General features: G+C 33.6%; 1 protein-coding gene across 8 annotated transcripts in view; it reads right to left on the bottom strand.

The window, feature by feature from the left end:
- Positions 1-13783, bottom strand: part of LOC118744151 (matrix metalloproteinase-14) — a 396751-nt gene that overhangs the window by 243953 nt on the left and 139015 nt on the right. For 4 of the 8 annotated variants that reach the window (XR_004993512.1, XM_036476931.1, XM_036476934.1 and 1 more), the window contains exon 1: positions 879-1321. The exons of 1 other annotated variant lie outside the window; for it this stretch is intronic. The gene's annotated coding sequence lies outside the window, so the exon portion shown is untranslated. Of the gene's footprint in view, positions 1-878; positions 1325-13783 lie in introns of those variants that run through there. 3 more of the 8 variants (XR_004993511.1, XM_036476936.1, XM_036476933.1) reach the window with 2 other exon arrangements.

Below are 13783 nucleotides of genomic sequence, written 5' to 3'. Positions count from 1 at the left end.
TTCTTTACTACTTCAATGAGGAAGGTATCCGAATCCTTATGAAACCAAATATTGGCGGAGCACTTACCATGTAGAAATTACTGCTTCGCTTATTTGGTTTCATAGGGATTCGGATGTGAAAAATAATAGCGACACGACTTTCGAATTTTTTTTGTTTGGTTAATGTTTATTATTTTTTTCATAAAAATGCAGCTCATCTAACAAAAACCATATATGTAGTACCAAATTTAAAATTTTGTAGGAAAATTCAACATTTTACAACAACAAACTTTTTATTAAGAATTTTTAGAAAAAAATCTAAGTATGCAGTTTTACAGCATATTAAAGCTTAATAAAGTGCAAGTTTCAAGTGGCTAAGAACTCGCGTTGATTTCAGATGTTTTTCTCTTTCGAACATACTTTTTTCTTTGTCGAACATACTTTGTCTGGAGGAAAAACCGTGACATCAGCAAAAAAAAACAAGATTATCAAAAGTCGACGCCAATTCCTTTCCACTTGAATCTTGCACTTTATTAAACTAAAATTTCATGGGCTATAAAACTGCATACTTTGAAGTTTTAAAAAGTTCTTACTGCAATGTTGGTTGTAGTTGTAAGATTTTGTTGAACTTTTAAAATTTTTCTAGAAAGTTTGAAATTTAGTCTTATATGGTTTTTGTTAGATAAAGTACAATAAACATTAAACAAACAAAAGAAAAAATATCCAAAATTGGTGATAATGGCGTGTCCCTTTTATTTTCCACATACTAAATTAGTCACTTTATGGCAATGCTGTAAGAGCACCACTTTATAAATATATATACATATGTATGTATGTACATATGTATACGTTACGTGTATTTTCATAAAGTTAGAGATAATTGCGATTATATTCCTTACACGATTGCAGTCGTTGGTAACTGGATTTGGCGCAGCCTGTTACTTCTATGCAACTGAATGAACTGGGATAGATTGAATTCACTTTGCACATAAACGTTCGCGATTTAGTATATGTCTGTAGCGGTTGAAAATGGTCGAAACGCGACACGAAATGAAGCTGAACTAATTTTTAGTTCAATAATTCAACACGTATTTAACATATGTATATGTACACATACATATTGCACTTATTCACATTAGTATTCAGTTATGTGCGCAGTTTTGTCGTTAACGGCCGTCATTTTAACTTAAAAAATATTGGTTAATTAGTCAGAACCGTAAAACTGATCACGTCTAAAACACAACCGCCCAGCACTGCGAACGAAGTTTAACTGACACTACGCTAAACGCGATGCGGCAGTTCGTCACCCACTGATTGTGTGATCACTACCGGAAAGCTGCCGCTGTTGCGATATTGTTAGAGAATCTGACGATGGAGCTTTTACTTGTTTCAGCGGTAATGTATTTGCAATGTCAACGATCATGGAGACATTCGCTGCAGCTGATCCAATTCTCTTTTCTGGCTTCCTATTATCAATCTCAATAATTTTACTTTCTCTTTCGAGAGGATTGTGTTGCCTATACATGATTTTGCAGCTTGGTGGCGCGCGAATACTCTGTTGTGGTTATTGTCTTCCCTCCAATTATTGACCCACGAATGCATTCAGCGGCTGTATTGCTATCGAACTGTAAATTGTTAGTGTAAAACATCAGAAAGCGACGATGAGTTCCCGACAGGTCCACGGAGTGTTGTTTAACCCGTTCTGCAGACGCTATCGCTGTGGCTGTGGCTGGTGAGATGACGGTGCCGATACTTAAAAAAACGAACTTGTCGTTAATGTTACTTTGCGGGGTTACCACAATAGCCGCTCGCTCTTAAGTTGTTGATGATTAATACTTATGTTCTTGGAAATAAGCGAGTTCGTCATGCGCGCGAGACAGTTGTGAGTAAAGCCGGCACGCACCATTGTGGCTGGATTCCCCACACCCTCTTGAAAGTATTCATATGTACATACATACATATCGCACACCGTCTTCAAAAGAGTCGCAACTCAAAATTTGGCATTTTTGAAATTATGCGCTAAAAATGTACGCAGCGCTTTTATTTAGCATTCAGCAAAAACTGGAGCAGATTTTATTTATAATTCGTTACAAAAACCTAAGGTAAAATCGCCCTTGCCCATATGATTGTCATGTGGTAAGAAATAGTTTTTCGCATTTTCTGACAAACGTATCATTTTGAGTTGTGACTCCTTTGAAGACGGTGTGCGATATGTCCATGTGTATGAAGTAGGTGTGTGCTTAAAGTAAAAATATGTGGCTTCAAATGTCTTTACAGATTATTAATCTCATACTTACATACATACATTCACTCTATTTAGTTGTTATACTTACTGCGGCGAACACCAAATAATTAATGAATGAATTTAAAATTTCCATTGAGAGTATGTTCTAACGTTATGAAAGTAAATTCAAATATGTACAAAGAAATGTACATGCAGTGACTCATAGAACTACAGTGGAATCTCGAAAAAGTTAACCGAAATCTCCCAAGGGTGATTAACCTTTTCAAATTATTAACTTTCATAAGCGATTTTAATAATTTAAAAGAATATGTTAATATAGTTTTTAGAAAATAACACGCTAAATTTATTCCAATGACTTGGTTTTCATCATTACGGAAAGGAAACTTGGATTTAATTTGTACCAGCATATGGAGAGTTTTCTTCTTTGCTTCTTCATATGTGCTCGCCACTGCCTCCAAAATGTCATTGCGTTTTTTCTTTATTATTGAGATGCCTGCTTTAGATACACCATAATACGCCAATCAATTTCCGTAAATAGTACCTCGATAAATTTTTTTTCAATCTCAGCTTTTTTATGTAGATTTACCGCCCAATTCTGTGTTTTCTTGATAAACTTTTTGTAAGGAAATTTTATCAAGATTTTTATCAAGTAAAAGCTTTCTTCGCATTCTGTGTCATTATTTATAAAACAAAAAGCTCTTTGATTTCCACATTAGTGGAACTGATTTCCACATGAGTGAAACTGATTTCATTGTCACATATGAAAAATATGAATTTAAAAGACAAAAAGCTTTTGACTGCCGTAGGTGAGTAGGTAGAGATGTCGACTATAATTCCGTGTGTCACCGGTTCAAATGCCGGCACATGCAGTATTTAAATGATAAAAACAAATGTTTTAATACCCACAAAAAATTTATAAGTTTCGCATGAAATCTAAATTTGTAAACGCTTGTGGATAGCATTTCGACTGCTAAGTGGAAGATCGACCTATCTCGGAAACCAGTTCGAAAACGCCCTATCTCAAAAAAATTTTCAAGAACGCCCTATTTCAGAATTTTATTGAAAAACACCCTATCTCAGAATTTGGTTCAAAAACGCCCTATTTCACTTCAAAATGTAATGAAAATGTGCTGATATAGGGCGTTTTTTGAAACGAATTCTGTAATACGGCGTTCTTGAAAAAATTTTGAGATAGAGCATTTTCGAGCTGGCTGCCGAGATGGGTCGATCTTCCAACTCAGGAGTCGATTTTCAATCTTGATAAGATGATTTTAATATTTTATTATTTATCAATAATTGGTATTCTGGCACAGAAATGAAAATTTCTTTTCTTGATAAATTATTAAGATTCAAAATGCTATTGAAAAACGTTCACAAATTGAAATTTTATGTGAAAGTTATAAATTTTGTATATAAAAAAATGTGTTTTTGTTATTTAAACACTGCAGGTACCGGCAATTGAACACGGAATTATAGTCATCTCTACGTACTCGGCTATGGCAGTCAAAGGATTTTTTGCTTTTTAATACTTTTTTTTTTCGTGTTGAAATCCTGGAGCTTGCGAAGAATGCGAAGGAAGGAAGCTTTTGCTTGTTAAAAATCTTGATACAATTTCTTTACAAATAATTGATCAAGAAAACACAGAATAACTTCATAAAAGTTTGGTTTGGTTTGGGTTATGAATACATAGATGAAATACATATTTATTTTTGTATATAAGGAGATATCTATGGCTGGGAAATTTTACGAAGTTTAGGGCAAAATAGGGGAATTTCATTCTCGAAATCGGGGAATTCTCAAAAATGAGTTGGCTCCCTGATGTTGCCAAACAAATGGTTGGTTTCATGGGCGTCGCCAGGATCGAATTTAGGAGGGGGCTGAAATATAAAAAAATTCCTCGAAAAATGTATTTCAAAGTTTTAATGTAGTTGATTGATTAATCTTTATGCGTATGTGTAAACTAAATGGTTCCATAGGAAAAGACAATCGTAACTAATAGCCAAATATAAATTTGGTTTATTTAGTAAGTAGAGTGGAGTATTAAACTTACATTTTTTTGACTTGTTTCCATGCAAATAGAGGAATATTAACAAGAAAACGATAGCTGAGTGGAAGATTGACCTATCTCGGCAGCCAGTTCGAAAACGTCATTTATTCAGAAAACTTTTCAAGAACGCCCTATCTCAGAATTCGGTTCTCAGCACATTTTCAATACATTTTCATTTGAGATAGGGCGTTTTTGTACCGAATTCAGAAATAGGGCTTTCTTAAACCAAATTCTGGGATAGGGTGTTTTTCAATAAAATTCTGAAATAGGGCGTTCTTCAAACAAATTCTGAAGTAGGGCGTTCTTGAAAAGTTTTCTGTTATAGGGCGATTCCGTACTGGCTACCGAGATACGTCAATCTTCCACTCAGGTGTCGAAATTCGACTACTATTTTCTTACTGAGAAGATATGTAGGACAGGCGTATAAAAAATTAATAAATACATATCGTCACCCTTAAGACAGAAGCATGAATCTGCAAATTTACCAATATTGAGTTATTGGGTTGACTTGTTTAACCTTTGGATGTTCTAGTTTATACCAAAAGTCAGAATACCATGCGTACATGGAAAGCATATATTTCACCATGTCAATTACATGAATGCAGATTTAAGTATCGTAAAAAACTTCAAACTTGATTTTCCAAAATTTAAATTTTTACGCATTCATGTTTCTGGCATGCGGGAAACGATATGTACTTACCGATTTGTTTTACACAAATTATTTAAAAAGCAGACGTCTCGGTTGCTCGACAAATGGGTTAATCGTTTCTGCAATTATTTCACATTGATTCTCTAAAACAAAGTTTCGATGTATGCTTAAGATGCAAAAAATTAAAGGTAAAATTTATGAGAAATCAAACTGACAATTTATTAAAACTAGTTAGTAGTAACCCCCGAAATTCAGGTGAATGCAGTAAAGAAACTGCTGTGCCCCAAAGTAGACTCACTTCAGGCGGAACTAAAGAAGCACGAGAACAACAGCGTTGCCGCCGATGTCATAGTGCGGGGTACACCTATTTCTACAGGTGAGGTTTGTTGGCGAGATTTTTAATCAAATCTGCCGCGCAGTTCAACTGGGCCCTCCCCCATTTCGAGCAGCTTTTCGTGTACGCAGCAACAGTAACTCCAAGAGTGCCCCAATAATTGTGAAGCTCTTTTCTCCCCATGATCGTTCCGCGCTGTTTAAAGCTTTTAATGGGTTTTACAAACCCAACAGCAGAGGAATACAACTACGAGATATTGGATACAAGGTAGAGGAGAGACTCCTCTTAAGCGAGTGTCTCACTAAATGTAATCGGGAAATTATGCAGTTTGCTACCCAGCTTAAAAAGCAAAAGCGAATAACAACTGTTTTTTTCTTTGAGAGGTGAGGTGTTTGTTCGTGTCCAAACTGGTGGTACTGCCGTCAAAATCCTCTGCAAAGAGGCCTTAGAGAAACTACTGCAAAATAGCCAATGACTAAGGGGCCTTCTGATATACTAATCTACGACCAACTATCCGTTCCGAATTTTTTCCAAGCACGATCTCATCTTTCTGACATTTGATTTCATGAGCATTTGTAATCAGTTATCGTTTTCATATCGGGACTTTCAACATATTCATTATAAGCAACTTGAAGTGGCTGTCGATGCTACCGATTGGGGATCCGTCTACAACTTCGTTTCTTCAAACGATCAGATCAATTTTATTCAGACCCATATTAATATACTCTTCGAAGAATTTGTTCCGCTCGTAACTAAATCAACCAGTGTTCGTACCCTTTCTTGGTTTAACAATTATATTAAGAAACTGATTCACAAGCGCAACGCGGCTTATCGTAAATGGAAGCAATCTAGGTGTGAAACAACCTACAGTGATTTCAAGGCTTGGAGAAGAGAAGTTACCAGAGCCATAAAACAGCAAAAGCTTAAGTATTATAAACATCAATTCAGCATTGCAATAGGTTCTAAAAAGACATGGAAACGTATTCATGAAATCCTGATTGGTAACAAAAGCAATTATGTGTCGGAAAATTAGACGTGAATGAGCTTAACAAAAAATTTGTGCAATTGTCTGCTGAATGCTGCAATATATGTCCTGTAAGGTATAGTACTTGTTTGAATGTTACGTCTTCTGGTTTTTGTTTCAAAAGTGTTGATGATTGTGAAGTTGTTTCGTCTATACTTAGCGTTAAGTCGAATGCTACTGGTACTGATGGTATTCATCCTAAGTTCTTCAAGTGCATTTTACCTAAAATTCTACCTTACGTAACTTTTGCTCTGAATACCATCTTGGTAACTTCGGATTTCCCACTCTGCTGGAAAAGAGCTAAGATAGTTCCAATTGAAAAACCCAATGGTGATTATAGGCCTATTTCGATACTTCCCTTCCTGTCCAAAGTCCTCGAGTGCATTATGCACCGCCAGATAAATTTCTACTTAAGTCGCAACTCCTTGCTTTACACTTACCAATCTGGATTTAGGTCTAACAGGAGTTGCACGACGACACTCATTAAAGTTTCTGATGATATTAGACAGAACATCGACAACAATCACGTTACCTTTCTAACTCTTCTTGACCATTCAAAAGCCTTTGAAACCGTTAGTCATGAAATCCTATGTCCAAAACTTAAAAACTTATTTAACTTCCCACAAACGGCCTTAAATTTAGTGAAATCGTACATTAGTTATCGTTCACAGGTAGTAAGTGCTGGCAACGTAACATCCATCTGTTTACCTATAACCCGGGGCGCTCCCCAGGTTTCAATTCTGGGTCCATTGTTGTTTGTGTTGTACATTAACGAACTACATAATGTCTTAAAACATTGTGCTGTGCATATCTATGCAGATGACGTTCAATTATATGTTAACTGTCCTTTTGCGTCCATTAATAACTGTATTACTAACCTGAATTCTGACTTAGAACTCGTAAATAGGTGGGCATGCGATAATGGTTTAGTCCTAAATCCAAACAAATCCCAGTGCATCGCTATTTATAAGAAGACGTTCAATACTGACGACTTTGTGGAAATAAAACTCAACAACTCTGTGATAAAATTTTTTGGACACTGCTAGGAACTTAGGGGTCTTTTTCAATAGAACTTTGTCATGGAGTACCCACATTTACAATACAATAGGCAAGGTTTATGGCATGCTTCGGTCTTTATGGACTACGCAACAATTTACACCAGTAAGAACTCGACTGCTTTTAGCTAAAACTTTTTTGATACCAACGTTATTGTATGGCTGTGAACTGTATGCTAGTTGTTACAGTGTGTGTCGTGGTAAACTTAATGTCCTCTATAACAACATCGCAAGGTATGTCTATTGTATTAAACGTCGTGATCACATTTCTGTTTTTGCCACCCAAATTTGTTCAGTACCGTTTGATGACTTACTAAAACTAAAATGTCTTACACTCCTTCATAAGATCATTACAACTCAGGAGCCCAAGTATCTTAAAAAAAGGATTCAGCTCACTAAATCGTCTCGATCACTTAATATACTTAATATGAAATGCAGTTGCTTAGTTACAGAACGACAGTTCTTTGTTTTCGCTGTCCGTCTTTGGAATGCTCTGCCTCATAAAATTAAAAACATAAAACGAACACTGCAATTTAAGAATGAATCATTACGCTATTTGTTAAACGATGTATACCTGTAACCTCCATGTCTGTCCCTCGTATTTTTTCTGTCCTCCCCTACTGTTTCTTCTTTTTAATTATTTTCACTCTGTTCAATTATTTGCCATATTGTGGTGTAGAGCATAAGCTTTCTAGTGTTAAGACTCAAACATTGTAATTTAACCTATGGTTGTATGTTTGATTTAAATAAAAAAAAATTAAATGGAATGAAATACTTACTAAAATTAAGAAATTAAATTTAAGCGTATAATAAAACGTGATTTTCGTAAATATACTTCAGTATTTAGTTGAAGATTTATTTAAAGAACTTCGTGAAAGACAACAATTAATCTTGTACTGCTAGAGGCTTAATATCTCAGAAAATTGGCGTCGTATATGGTGAAAGGCTTTTAGTGTCACACCTTTAATATAAAGTTTTCTTAACCCTTTCAGTATAAAATTTCAACCACTGATTCTAAAAATTTTAAAATATGTATACCGGCTAATTTTGTATTGTTCACTTCAAAAATCACATCAATAGATATGTAGAACTTTGGGCTTTGCCATCATTCAGTGTCCTTTATAATAGGTGTTTAAAACAGAAAGTGATGTCCACTATTTTTATTTTTTGCTTTCATGAAATATATCGTCGTTTAAAGTACAAAACCGCGTATCGTCATTCTGCAAAACCGCGTAACTGACATTGGCTACCAAAGATTGGATTTGCTAACACAAGCTCTTGACTCAATCCTTATCCATTCGTCCTGAAATATACTAGGTAGAAATGCGATTGCTTTATAAAGAAGAGTACTACTTTGAAATATGAGTGTTTTTACTCTCTAGAAAAAAATTTATGCAATCGCACATACGCGGTTTTGCATTATCTCGATACGCGGTTTTGCATTTTGTTGATATGCGGTTTTGTACTTTAAGCGACGATATTTCAAAACTATGAATAACACTGTGTCACAAAAACAAAAACATTTCAGAACACACGAAACAATCTATATACTCACGAAACTATGGGCCAAATATTTTAAAACTGCGTTTTTTAGTTTTTTACTCTGAAATTTTAAAAATATGATTAATTAAAAAATTTGTTTAAAAAAATCAGTGTAATGTAGAATAACAATATGGGTACCAAATGAAACAGAGAATTCTGTTGAAATTAAAAAACAATAAAATTTTTTGGTTAACAAAGACGAATAGGTATTGAAAATGCACTTTTAATACATTTTATCTTTTCAAGTCATGTGGTCGTATGTACATATATTAGTCCTCAAACAATAATTTTTTCAAAAATAAATAAAGCAAAAATTTTCAAGGATAAAGTTTTTAAAGGACATTTTCTTTACCCACTCGTCCTTATGCACCAAAAAATTTATTCTGTTATAATTCTACAGAATTTTTTCTTATATTTGATACCTTTATCTTTATACTACATTGCACTGAATTAAAAATATTTTTTTTAAATATTCATATTTTTTAATTCCAAAGTCCTTTTAAAAAAATCCTTACGTCAGAGAGAAAACCTAAGTACGTGACTCAAACAAATGACCACGTGTTGATTTTTTTTGTAAATATTCGTAATGTTTTTTGAGCTAAATTTTTTTTTGTTATATTTCTAGAAAAAATACTGTAATTTAATCACATAAATCACAGCTACAAACTTTATACAAAATTTAGGAAAATTCCACAAATTTTCATCAAAATTTCAACTTTTTAATCTGATTCTTTAGACAACTTTTGGGTATGCAATTTTAGTCTAATGAAGTGCAAGTTTCAGATGGCAAGAAAATCCCGTTGATTTCTGAGAAATTTTTTTTTGGTGACTATTTTGACACTTTTTCCATATAAGCATGAATTTCTTATGAAACAAAATACGGGAGACCGTTAGCAATAAAATTTCAAAAATTCAACGCGATTTTTTGTAGATAACACTTGTTATATAAACAAAAATTCTCCAAAAAACAATTATCAAAAATCAGGGCGATTTTTTAGCTGGATGAAACTTGCACTTCATTAGACTAAAATTGTATGGGCTAGAAAACTGCATACTCAGAAATGTTGTAAAGATTCAGATTAAAAAGAATTTGGCTTTCTGCTGCCATTTCTTAATATTGTATTCTACATAGAAGGTTAGGGGGGTAGCGACGCACATGGTTGGTTTGAAAAATGTATAAGCTCAGAAAAGCTAACCCAAAAGTGAACTTGTTAGAGCAGTACGTGAACATTGAAATTCGGTTAACTTAGCCGAGCGATTAACTTTTCCGCGAATTAGTTTTTCCGCGATTCTACTGTAGTTTGCAATGATTTTTTTTACGATACTCAAAATGTTTTTCATGGTAAATTTTTTTCGTTCGTTCATTACAAAAATGAATCCATTCTAAAACAAAAACCATGTAAATCCAAATTTTAAACTGTGGAGTAAATTCAGTCGATGTGACAGTTTGTGACAAAGGGACAGCCACTAACGTTGACATAACTTGGGAAAAAAGCGTGCTTAAGTTAAATCTTAAGACTTTTGGATTGTTTGTTGCTTAAACATTACGCAGGACCCTTCGATCGCATTTGAATGCAATAATTCACTCACCTGAATGACTCGGCTTCTAATCTTCGACTAAACATTACCCATTTCCTTCCATTGGCACGAATGTTTTCATTCAATCGAAAGAAAGGTAATGCATTACCCATTTTCGCACTGGGTACATACATATATACATACATACATACATATATACTTACATATGTATGTATACATATACGCACTTTGAACAAGAATAAGTTGAAAATGAAGCAGTCAGTGCAAATATTTTACTACATACTTTAAGTATTTTGAACGTGTTTTGCATCTCAATTAATTTCCAAACTAATTTGAATTTCCTATAAGTTTATTACGCCAAAATTTTATGAGTACACCTTACATAACAAATAAGAATAAGCGATCACATTGACGTATGTACATACTAGGGCTGGGACTATCCGTGTATTCGTATGTATATCCGTCCGGATATTCATGTATACAGATAAAATCCGGATATCCGGTCATTATCCATTCTACTTTACTATCGGGATATCCAAAATACTATCTTAATATATTAAAATCCCGTGTCACTGTTTACGTAATGTCCGAAACCGCTTAACCGATTTCAATGAAATTTTGTGGGTGTGTATTGTTGGTTCCTACTTAAAAGATAGGATAGTTGTGAACCCGAGAAAAAATGTTTTTGTTTTCATCGAAAATTTTTCTATGCTTCTCGCATCGTTCTTATCTTAATATATAAAAATCCCGTGTCACTGTGTTCGCTTACACTAATCTACGAAACAGCTTAACTGATTTCAATGAAATTTTGTGGGTGTGTATTGTTGGTTCCAACTTAAATGATAGTTTTGAACCCGAGAAAAATACTTTTTTCATCGAAATTTTTTCTATGCTTCTCGCAACGTTCTTAAAAATCCCGTGTCGCTATGTTCGTTTACGCTAACTACAAACTGTCCATATCCGAAGCGAGAGTTTTCCAATGTTATTCGCGGCTACGCTTCATATGGGTGTTTCCATACAGCCGTACGCAACATTCGTACGCTTATAGAGTAACGTAAATCTATCAAAAATAGAAGTTACAGAAAAAAAAGATTTCGGTTATGTTGCAACCAAAGGGTACTATGTTTGAGAAAAAAATAAGCAGCCTCGAAACTTTGGTGTGGAAAATATCCGTTCAAAACCAGGTGATAACGTACGCGACAAAAAAAGAAGTGGTTTTAAGGCACATATACAATGCATACATATATATATTGTATACATATATGCGAAAGTCTGCGAATCATGAGAGTTTTTCTTTTCTTTAAATATTCCTAAACTAAGCTAAATAATGTACCTTTACAATCCTTCCATTTTTTGATAGAAATTATCTCTGGTTAGTTTTTATTAAAAAAAATTATAATAACGTAAATAAAATTTTTTTCAGTTCTTCTCTCCACCGTTTCGCCTTTTCAAAACCTTTTTCCGCCATCTGAATACGAAATTTAAAGTTGTAAAGCCGTTTGAATTCATTTGCTTGCATTTTCGGTTTACATTTTCATGGAAACACGCATATATGCGAAAGTCTGCGAATCATGGGAGTTTTTCTTTTCTTTAAAAATTCCCACACTAAGCTAAATAATGTACCTTTACAATCCTTTCATATTTTAAGAGAAATTATCTCTGGCTAGTTTTATATTAAAAAAAAAAAACAATAACGTACGCGACAATTTTTCTCGTAAGTAATAAAATGTATTTATTGAGAACTCTTCTTGCCACCGTCTCATTGTTTTACAACTATTCTAAATAATTTAAATGGAAAATTTGCAATTAACATTGGTTTTGATGTATTTGATTGAAATTTTCGTACTTACAATAACGTATGCGACAAACTTTAAAGGGTAATAAAATGTATTTTTACTTCGGTTGGAAAGAAAATTTGACAGTATATCTTTAGCTAGAAGAATTCTCGCTTAAGAGTTGTAATCTGCATTACCTGCGACTGCCAATATACAAATGACATAGACAAACAATGTTTTTGCATAACGTACGCGACATTAGAATACTATCAGAAGCAAATAAAAAAAATACCGTTATTCGAGCTTTAACTTCTCCTTTTTCTCATTTGTATAGTTAGTTGTTATTGCAAATTTTATTTTAAGATGTAATTGTAATGTTTCAAATCTCTTAATTTAGTTAATAGGAAAGAGAAAATTGTTCATTTCATTAGAGAAAACTGAGTCGAAGAGACATTCAGTTTTACTCTTCCATTTTTGAGTTTTAAAATTCCAATAAGCTGAAATACTTCTATAATATAAAAATTCGAGTATTTTTCTCTTATTAATTCGTCTTAAAAACCCTTTTCAGTTGTTTTTATTTTTTCAGTCCTGGTTGACATTTTCATGGAAACACCCATATGTATGTTTATGTTGGGGAGAAATAGGTAGGATAGCAACAAAATAATGTAGTATGTATTTATACATACTAGAGTGCCAGTTACTGTCGAAATTCGACAGTTTTTCTAGTTTTAGAAGCCTTGGAGAGGTTTTCTAACTTAACACGTAACGATACTTATACGGTACAAATTAACTATCCGGAAAATCTTCTGCTAAAACGTAACTAATTTTGACGGAGAATACGTCTTACCATGATAAAAATATAGTAAGGTAGAACCGCTGAGAGTCACTTTTAAAATTCTTGACGTTTCCAAACAATTTAATTTTTAAATTTACTCACAAACTCACACACAGATTTTCATTTTCAATCTCACGCAACAACAATTTCGAACAATTTCAATTTTTTATTTTCACTTTTATATGATTTTAAAATGTTGGCAAACTTCAAAAAAAAAATCAAGGCCGACAAATTGAGAGAACGGTTCTACCTTGCTATGTTTTTATCATGCGTCTTACCTTACGATATGGGGGCTAGGCTATGCTGAAATGTTGTAGTTGTAATTTTTAGAGCTTCACGAAAACGATTATTGCACGAGAACTAATGAAGCGATTTCAAAGGAAAGTATAGCGTTTCAAAGATAAAGTTCTAGACCTATCGACAGATTCATTTTTGTAAGTAACCAATTCGGTTTCTGTCGTAAAAACAACGATAAACATTGCCTTAATTTGGGGTCAATTTTGAGCCTTTAAAGTGCTCTAGCAACTTATCGTTGGCAGATAAAACTTTCATTTTCGGGATATAGGTTCTTTGGAGCAGTGGAAATATTATCGTGTACAAATTTTATATAAATTCAACAAATATTGAGCATTTTAAGGCAGAAAATTTTTGAAAAAATTTGCAAATTTTTTTCATTACCAAAATGCTCGAAAACCGCTCGAATGATTTTGTTTTTGTGTTCTCTAATCAAAAATTCAAGAGTTTTCCTTTCGTTTGGTA

Source organism: Rhagoletis pomonella, unplaced genomic scaffold (genome assembly GCF_013731165.1).
Source record: "Rhagoletis pomonella isolate Grant_MI unplaced genomic scaffold, Rhpom_1.0 Rhpom_scaffold_00008, whole genome shotgun sequence".
In the NCBI taxonomy this organism is placed as follows: Eukaryota; Metazoa; Arthropoda; class Insecta; order Diptera; family Tephritidae; genus Rhagoletis; species Rhagoletis pomonella.
This window is presented reverse-complemented; position numbering and strand designations above follow the sequence as displayed.